This window comes from Alosa sapidissima, chromosome 21, assembly GCF_018492685.1.
Source record: "Alosa sapidissima isolate fAloSap1 chromosome 21, fAloSap1.pri, whole genome shotgun sequence".
Classification (NCBI taxonomy): domain Eukaryota; kingdom Metazoa; phylum Chordata; class Actinopteri; order Clupeiformes; family Clupeidae; genus Alosa; species Alosa sapidissima.
In genome coordinates, this window is record NC_055977.1 from 986,171 (window position 1) to 996,510 (window position 10,340).

Genomic DNA, 10,340 nt, shown 5'->3' on the forward strand with positions numbered 1-10,340 from the left:
TCTGGAAGGGTGGCGTACGCAGGTTTTTTTGTGCGTACGTTCGTGTTCTCTGAATCACACGTACGATCATTTCAGAAATGATCTAAGATCAAATGAAGGATGGTTTCTACGCAACACTTTTATAAATGAGGCCCCTGGCTTCTTATTATAGTGGATGGAATCCACTATCTTGAAATCTCCTGGCTTCTTCTTATTATTACAGTGCATGAAAATGCACTGTACTGTTCTTCCTAGGCAACTTCTTCTACTTCTTCTTCTTATTATTATTATTCCACTTACCACTTTTTCCGTACGCAATTTCTCTTGAACAGTTTAACTTAGAAACGTCAGTCAAACTTTGTAACGTAGGTCTTCAAACAGATCGGGTTGGTATGACTTTTCAACTTTGACACTTTTATACTTTTTAAACTATTAAAGAAAAACTTTTTAAAAATCCCCATAGACTTAACATTGCCGATTATGACATCATAATACGGCCGTTAAGCAATTAGAATCCTATGGCAGGTGTTCAGGCCAACTGGATCAACTGCCAGTCTCAGGCTTTAAGCATACAAACTGGCCCTATTAAGACTACACATCCTGTTCAACTGCTTCCTCTGCCAAAAACTGTTTCAAAATAAAAGTCCTCACTACAATATTTCACTGTTAAACAATTTAACCGTTTCTGTTCAGCCATTGTAACTGTTACTTGTCATCAACTATGACTCCTACCCACTGTAGCTAGTTAGCATGGATAATATAGTTAGCATGTTAGCATTACTAACATTGTTAGCGTTTTTAGCAAAACTGCTAAAAATGATTAGCTAAGTAACATGGTTAGCATAGTTAGCATTGTTAGAATGCTAGTTAGCATTTTTAGCAAAACTGCTAAAAATGATTAGCTAAGTTAGCTAAGTAACATGGTTAGCATAGTTAGCATGTTAATATTGTTAGCATGCTAGTTAGCATAACTACTAAAAATGATAAGCCATGTTAGCTAAGTCACATGGTTAACATAGTTAGCATGTTAGCATTGCTAGCATAGTTAGCATGTTTATCAAAACTGCTAGAAAACGTTAGTTAAGTTAGCTAAGTAACATGGTTAGCATAGTTAGCATGTTTATCAAAACTGCTAGAAAACGTTAGCTAAGTAGCATGGTTAGCATGTTAGCATTGCTAGCACTGCTATAAAACATTAGCTAAGTAGCATGGTTAGCATAGTTAAAAATCTTAGCATAACTGCTAGCAAACATCAGAGCCATTCCAACTTTCAGTTATCGTCAAATATCTACCTATACACAGCCATTAAACTATTTGAATATCAACATTCATTAATCTTCCAGTCTGTCAACAACTTTTAAACTATTTACCTTCAACTTTTAAATGGTCTACTTTTAAACTATCATAAAACTATCTATTAAACTAGCTGTCTATCAACAACTTTTAAACTATCTACTGTCTATCAACAACTTGTAAACTATCTACATTCAGCTTTTAAACAGTCTACTTTTAAACTTTCAACTTTTATTAAGCTATGCAACCACCATATCCTAGCATCACCGTAGTAACCATCTCTGTATTATCTGTTTTAACTATACATGATATTTTACATCACAAATTTCCATGCACTGGTAATTCCTTGGAATTGCATTTCTAGTTATTATTATTCTTCCCACCAAATTTCTGCGTCTAATTCAGCTTTAACCGTTTAACGTAGAAACTTCGTTCAAACTTTTTAACGTAGGTCTTGAAAAGGAGACTTGAATGTATTTTTCACTTTTGTAAACTTTATACTTTTTGAGATATTAATAAAAAACAAGCTTATTTTTCCCCATAGACTTTGTATGGGGACTATGACATCATAATGGGCTAATTAACTTGATTTGCACCTGTATCAACTTCCAGCTGCTCAACTAGGTCCCATCAAAAAGCTAGTTAAACTGATTGCACCTGTATCAACTGCTTTCTGCTTAACTAGGCCAACTCTCTCTGTGTATCTCCATTCTACAAGGATATAAGGCACATTCCATCCAACTTTCTATCCATTCATCCTCTTCAAACCATTCACTCATCTACCCATTAAACTATCCCATCAACATCCATTAAACAATCTGCCTATCAACATCCATTCAACTTTCTGTCTATCAACATCCATTACACTATCTACATTTAACTTTTAAACTATATACTCTGTCTCAGGCTTTAAACATACAATCTGGCTCTACAGATCCTGTTCAACTATTTCCTCTGCCCACAACTGTTTCAAAATAAATGTCCTCACTACAATAATTCGCTATTAAATAATTTAACTATTTAAACTACTCAAATATTTAACTGTTCAGCCATTTCAACTGTCAGTTGTTATCAACTATGACTTCTGCCAACTGTTATCAAATAAAAGTTTGTTTTGCATTTTATGTTAATATACAGTATGTTTATATTTTCATGCACTGGTAATTTCCTCGAAATTACATTTTCTAGTTATTATTATAACCTTTTCAAAAACGAATGCAGCTCTAACCGCTTAACGTACAGACATGTTGAAATAACCGTTGTGTAGGTCTGTAGTTGGACAAGAGAGTTATTATTTCAGATTTTTTTAAAAGTTTATAATCAATAATACATAACACACACACACACACCAATAAACTAGCAGTCATGCTGCTCTATAAATCAATAGTATTAACTTAGTAACACACACACTAACAAATTAGCTGGCATGCTGTCCTATAAATCAATAATACATAACGCATACACACACACACACACCAACAAACTAGCAGTCATGCTGTCCTATAAATCACTAATATTTGAAACTGTATACCGGTACTACTGAACTGCAAAATACACACACACACACCTTACTAACCCCAACCCTGACAAAATCATCCTTATTCACACCATGAATATCCATACCTGACCAAACACACACACCTTACTACCCATAACCCTTACAAAACCAGAGAGCGTGCGAAGCCTTGCAGTTGGCACTGGAGTTGTTTATTAGTACATGTCATGTATACTGAAACAATAAACTTGTACTGGTACAAGGTCAGCTTATTTTCTTTAAGTTTTTAACAAATGTGTTCACAACCTGAATCAATATTGTTTTGTTATCCATAATAATGAAATAAGTTCTACCTAGAAAAACAGGCCGAGGACGCAAAAGGGACCTTAAAATCCTAAAAGAAAACCATGTGAGTGTGTCCTACAAACAGACACCCCACAGTTAGAAAATAGAATTTGATTTCCTTTCCTCCATTTTGTTATATTAGTTTGCTTTCTTTATTTCTTTTTTTTCTTTCATATTTATTTACTGTTTTTTGTTTTTTTTTACAAAAAGCTAGTGCAAGTACAATATTTTACACAGACCACAGAGGATGCACGCATCGCATATGGAAAGAAAACAAAATAAGAAAACTAAAAGAAAAACAGGGAAACAAAAACTTTTCAGAACAAAACCTTGAACACCCTAAAGAGCACTATCCTCCAAAACCTTGAACACCCTCCTCTCCTTCAGTAAGTAAGGTGTGTTATCCTCCAAAACAGCCTCCTCTCCTTCAGGAAGTACAGTAAGGTGCGTTATCCTCCAAAACAGCCTGAACACCCCCCACACACCACCAATGCTACTGGCCCAAATGCTCTCTAGTTGCCATGGCTGTAGACTACCCCACCAATCCACACATACACACACACACAGGGCTTACACATTCACCTAAAGAACTGTCTTAACAGTCTTGTCTTACGTTAACCTCCTGATTGGGCTTGTACAGGAACCCGAGCATCATCCATTTCCTTGGGCATATATCGTACTAGTTAGCAAAACCCGAGCATCATCCATTTCCTTGGGCATATATCGTACTAGTTAGCAAAACCAGTGATTCAGCACCCAGAGTCCTCTAATGCAAAACCAGTGATTCAGCACCCAGAGTCCTCTAATGCAACACAGTGATTCAGCACCCAGAGTCCTCTAATGCAAACCAGTGATTCAGCACCCAGAGTCCTCTAATGCAACACAAACTCAGAATTCAGAGTCCTCTAATGCAACACAAATGCACAAAACACTCTTCTTCTCCCCACAGTGGAAGACCTTAATCACCAACGCCCCAACGTCACCCTACACACATCCCAGAAGCTTCTAGAAATGTCTCCTACTTCCTGTGGAATGGCATGGCTTCCTGTCTAACAGAAATACTCATACAATCTCGTCATCATCTACTTGCCCCTTTATAAAGGCTGAAAAACACATTTCTTTAACAAAATAAAATAAGAAAGTAGAAGAACAGCAGAATCAGAAGTCCTTGGTCGTGCGTGCAGAACCGACCATAATCAACCCTCTTCTCTTCTTCCATTAACACACACACACACCATAACACTCCTCTTTGCTGTGACCGTTGATTGTAAAAATACACATTTGAACATTTTTGCTGGACAGTCACTAGGTGACGCTGCTGGGCAAATGTCCGGTCACTAGGTGGCGCTGCTAAACTGCTGGCCTGGGCAAATGTCCAGTCACTAGGTGGCGCTGCTGGGCAAATGTCCGGTCACTAGGTGGTGCTGCTGGGCAAATGTCCGGTCACTAGGTGGCACTGCTAAACTGCTGGCCTGGGCAAATGTCCAGTCTCTAGGCTGTGTGAGCATTCTCCATTCAAACAGTGTCATCTCCCTCTGCCTGTCCCTGATTGGTCAATTCAAACAGTGTCATCTCCCTCTGCCTGTCCCTGATTGGTCAATTCAAACAGTGTCATCTCCCTGTGCCTGTCCCTGATTGGTCAATTCAAACAGTGTCATCTCCGTGCTGGACACTGATTGGTTCATTCACTGAATGGCCGATGTGTTTCCATGACACCTCACGTGGTGTTGGACGCTCAGTCTCAACATCCTTCATGACCATTTCAACATGTGATCTCCATCCTTTCAGATACGTCAGTGTTTTAAAGACCTCCCTCACACACTCACACACACACAGACTAGTGCAGGGGTTGTTGTCTGACTGACGTGCTGGGGAATGACGTCCTTGCAGGTCCTGTAGTGTCCAGTTTGTTCTCTTCTCTGTGTCCTGTGGTCCAGAGGGAACGATGGCGTGTCCTGCGTCCTGGACCTCATTTGAATGACACACCAGAGTCAGTGTGTGTGTGTGTGTGTGGGAAGTCGGTTTTGGGCCATGACATGTGCCACCTTCTTCCCCTCCTCAGTTTCACTGCTGGTTTTCCTTTCGCCATCACACACACAATGTGCCACAGAGGTGTTACATTAACGTTAGTCTGTCTCACACACACACACAATGTGCCACAGAGGTGTTACATTAACGTTAGTCTGTCTCACACACACACACAATGTGCCACAGAGGTGTTACATTAACGTTAGTCTGTCTCACACACACACACAATGTGCCACAGAGGCGTTACATTAACGTTAGTCTCTAAACATTCTCTCTAACATTCTCTAAACATTCACATTTCACAGCCTTTACCTCTCACCCACCACCACTGGCTGCCACACACCTCAAGAAAGGTTGTAGACATGCTTAAACTGTACACGCACACACACACACACAGACGCACACACACACAGACGCAGACGCACACACACACAGACGCACTCACACACACACACAGACGCAGACGCACACACACACACACACACACAGAGACGCACACACACTCCAGCCCTCTCTATCTGCTGGACCCAAGAGCAAGTGGAGGGCTGGATGAATTTAAACTCCAGAGGAGAGAGAACTGTGAAATCTTTTATCTCTCTTTTTCAGTCCTTCTCTCTTTTAACCGCTGTATGAGGACACTGGGATGTGAGGTGGGAACCATACACACACACACACACACACACACACCTCTCACATACCGGGTGTCCAGGAACAGAGCAAAATGCTGAAACAGTATGATCCAAGTCTACTCCTGAAGCTCAAGTGTGCCCTGGGCTGTTCAGCTGCAAACTGGGCTGTTCATCTGCTCACTGGGCTGTTCAGATGCTCACTGGGCTTTTCAGATGCTCACTGGGCTTCACTAGAAACGTGGTCAAGTTCCTTTCCTTTTCACCTGAAGTGTGCGAGGATCCGCTTAGTTACATCAGAGGTGCCGGAGGACAGGATCACACACACACACACACACACACACACAGGCAGAGATACATTCAGGATACAGATGCTTCAAGAAGCTTCAAAAACACAAACCTATACACACTGTCACAGGCGAAACAGCCAAAGACATTATGAAGGCCACATGTGGCAGGTTGGGCAGGGGTAACAGACAAACAGTGAAAACACAGAGACCACCAGCACACACACACACACACAGACCATCTTCTACTCCCTCCCTGAGTAAAACAATTGTCTAAACTCCCGTCTTTCCTTCCAAAACACACACACACACGCACTCACACTCACATACACACACACACACACAATCAAACACACTTTTCAAATTGGAACACGGTGTGAGATGAGGAGACAGGAGTGTGTGTGCGTGTGTGCCTGTGAGTGAAAGCAACTGCCTGCACACGGTAGCAGAGCTCTACCATTAGCTAGCAGTTGTAAACAAGTAAACAAATAGGTGGTGTGTGGCACACACACACACACACACCTGCATCTTAACTGCATTGCGAGGTTGTTAGTGGAAATAGGCTTGGTATCATTTGATGGGGGGGGGGGGGGGGGCTGCATATATATTAACATATCCCTGAAGCTTTTTCAACTGCATGTGACACGATCTAAAATGTGCCTATATCCCAGTGAGTGTGTGTGTGTTTGAGGTTCTGACATTATTGCTGAAAGGAGTCCGGTGAGGTTCTGAGGTCTTTGACAACTGTGTGTGTGTGTGTGTATAGTGGAGTTTATCTTGAGGGAGTGACATGATTAATGATCAGGCTGGGACAACAAAATGATGAAGTGACACACTCTCACATAATCCTTCACAGAGAGAGGCACACACACACACACACACACACACACAAGGTAATTCACAGAGAGAAGCACACACACACTGACAGCAATAGATGAACACACACTTGTACACACACTCTCCTTTCACACACACACACAAACACACAACACAGTACTGATCTATGAGTATTTAAAACTTTAACCAATTTTAACCAAGAGTTGATTAAATAAATTTGTTGACTAAATATATATCACCGGTTTTGGACAAAAGTTGACATTTTAACAAATATTTTAACATATAACCAATTACCTTCACCACAACACATGCAATGTTGAAAATGTATGTGTGAATACAATCTCTCACAAGGGAATCATTCTCTCTCTCTCTCTCACACACACACACACACACACAGAGACAGACAGAGTGATGTGATGTGATGTCCAACAGAAAATAAAGACAGAGTGGTAGCATGCGATTGATCTGAGGAACCCTGTTTTATTATCAAAAATAAAGCATTTTCAAATCGCATCATGGCGCTCGCTCCTCCTACTCCCTCCACCTGTCTCGTCTCAGCATCACCATGGCGACCGGCGATGCCAGCCTGCCTGTCACCCGTCACCTGTCCCGCCCATCTTATCAATGAGGCCAGTCGGAGAGCTTGACAAGTATGCAGGCCATGGGCCCAAGATCTAGCCCCGCCCCCTACTCTCTGAACACACACTCTCCTCTGCAGCACAACCGTGCTTGTGTGTGTGTGTGTAATGTGTGTGTGTGTGTGTGTGTAATGTAATGTAATGTGTGTGTGTGTGTGTGTGTGTGAGAGAGAGAGCTACAGGTCACGTGTGTTTGTCCACAGAGAGTGTGTGTGTGTGTGTGTATGTGTGTGTGTGTCACATGTGTTTGTCCACAGAGAGTGTGTGTGTGAGAGAGAGTGTGTGTGCTTTAGGGGTCAGTTGCTGGACAGGTCACTGCTACATCTCAGCAAAACGGGTTTCCAGCTCAGTGTGTGCGTTTGGGCTGAAAACAGAAAACAAAAGAGAAAAACAAAACAAAAAGAAAATAAACAAACAGAAAAAGAAAACAAAAGAGAGGAGAATAAAAAATAAAAAAAAGTTATGTTACTACGGTAACTCTCCAGATGTGCAAATTGCAAGATTCTCTTAAGTAGATTTTTTAACAGAAACACTGGACATATACCTATATAATAAAAATTATATAATACAGATGCTAACCACACACACACACACACACATAATCAAAGGCGTACACACTCGCACACAACAGACCACTAACATCACTACACATCTACGGTTTAAAGTCTGGTGTAAAAACATGGTGTGTGTCTGTGTGTCCTAGCCTGCACACCAGTTAAGGTGTCGCATGACGTGTGTGTGTGTGTGTGTGTCTGTGTGTCCTAACCTGCTCACCAGTCAAGCTGTCGCATGACGTGTGTGTGTGTCCTAACCTGCTCACCAGTTAAGGTGTCGTATGACACGGCATGTTAATGTACTGTATACAAACTTATAAAATACATCAACTTTAAAGCACATCTTTAGTGCGTGTGTGTGTGTGTGTGTGTGTGTGTGTATATGTATTTGTTTGCCTGCATACATTCATGCATGTATGAACTCATGATCACATGACATCATTCAAAGAGACTTCACCATTCTGTGGCTGAACCTTCTCCTACTCATCTCTCTCTCTCTCTGTCTCTCTCTCTCTCTCTCTCTCACTCTCTCTTTCTCTCTCTCTCTTTCTCACTTTATCTCTCTCTCACGTTGCCTCTCCCTCTCTCTCTAGAATATAATGGCTTTATTACTTTAGATTCTCTGATTCTTTCTCCATGTGCTTGTGCTGCTCCGCAGCGCCCTCGTCTGGTAGACCCTGGTAGTGCTCTGCAGCGCCCTCGTCTGGTAGACCCTGGTAGTGCTCTCCATGGGCACGTCTGGTTCTTCTCCTTTTTCCCGCCTCCTGGTCACCAGGTCACCTGTCACGTTACCTGTGCCTGTCGTAGGTCACCTGACCTTTGACCCCTGAGCTCTCATCATAGCCACAGAGCATTCAGACTTACACACACAACATACAGTACTGAGTTCAATAATAATAATAATAATAATAATAATAATAATAATAATAATAATGGGTGAGATCATTATTGTCATAATCTGTCGATTGCTGCCTCTCTGCTCATAATTGGCTGGTTTGTGAGAGGAACAGGTGTGTTAAGTGCTTCAAGACGATCACCTGTGCTTCCCCACTCCACTTCACTCCACTCGACACGACATACACTGTCCTCACGACACACACACACACACACACACACACATCACTTATTAAAAAGACTAAACACAGGAAAAAACAAATACACAACATTGCACCAAAAGAATGATGAGTCACATGTAGTCATCTCTTCTAGTATTACCCAAACTCACTACACACACACACACACACACACACACACACACACACACACATCGTCCAGGTTGTATGTGACTGGAGGGGAGCCCTGACCTGAAGGTTTAGATTACACATTCATCACAGATAGAAAACTATCCATCGTTACAAAGAAGGAAAAACAGAACAAACTAGTAGAAATGGGGGAAACATTCCAAAAGGGTGATTACATGAAGCCGACTCCATTAATAGTTTAGTTTCCCTCTTTCTCTAGGAGCGACTGGCACTGCTTGATGACTTGATGACTGGCTTGATGATCATCAGCCAGTCTGTCACTGTTTGATGACTTCACAGAGACAGGAATCGATAAGAAATGAAGTGTTTTAAACTAAAACGATGCTAAAGGTGTGATAACTAGCTCAGGATAACGGGCATCATGTCGACCTCTTCACCAGTGAAGAACCGTTTCCGCCATGGTACCCTGAGAGGAGATGCCAACCACAGCCTGGCATGCCAGTCATGTGCCGCCTCGTCCAGCATGCCAGGCTACCCAGCCCCCTCCTTCAGCCGCACACTGCAGCTGACCACAGCTGACCACAGCGTTTACAAAAACAACAACAACAACAAAACAAAACAAACAGAATATGGAGGTTGCACTCTAGAGCACCCTGGAACAGGCCTGGCTGTTGTGTGGAGATCAGAATTAACGTGGGATTCTAGAACACTCGAGAGCATTCTGGAATCTTGTGACTGACATCAAAGAACTGGCAGGCCATCTAGCAGTGCGCAGGGCATTCCTACTCACCCTCACACACACACACACACACACACACACACACACACACACACACACACACACACACCCTAACCCAGCACAGAAGCCTCAGCACCTCTGTGGAAAGCTCCAAACAATTGCACCAGTTGTAATAACGTATAACAATGTTATGACTACATGGACTTAATGTGGTAACGTGTAAATACTCGGTCAAATGTTGCCTACAGTACAGTAATTCGGATAAAAAAAGAGAGAAAACAAATTGAGGGCAGATTTCTTTGTTTGGCGTGAGTTTG

At 41.8% G+C, this 10,340-nt stretch overlaps 1 protein-coding gene across 6 annotated transcripts in view; it reads right to left on the minus strand.

The window, feature by feature from the left end:
- atxn1a (ataxin 1a) overlaps positions 1 to 10,340 on the minus strand; it is a 22,328-nt gene that overhangs the window by 9,363 nt on the left and 2,625 nt on the right. For 3 of the 6 annotated variants that reach the window (XM_042075633.1, XM_042075631.1, XM_042075630.1), the window contains one exon: positions 7,726 to 10,340. This exon is cut by the window's right edge and continues 517 nt beyond it. The gene's annotated coding sequence lies outside the window, so the exon portion shown is untranslated. Of the gene's footprint in view, positions 1 to 7,725 lie in introns of those variants that run through there. The other 3 variants (XR_006026027.1, XR_006026028.1, XR_006026029.1) reach the window with 2 other exon arrangements.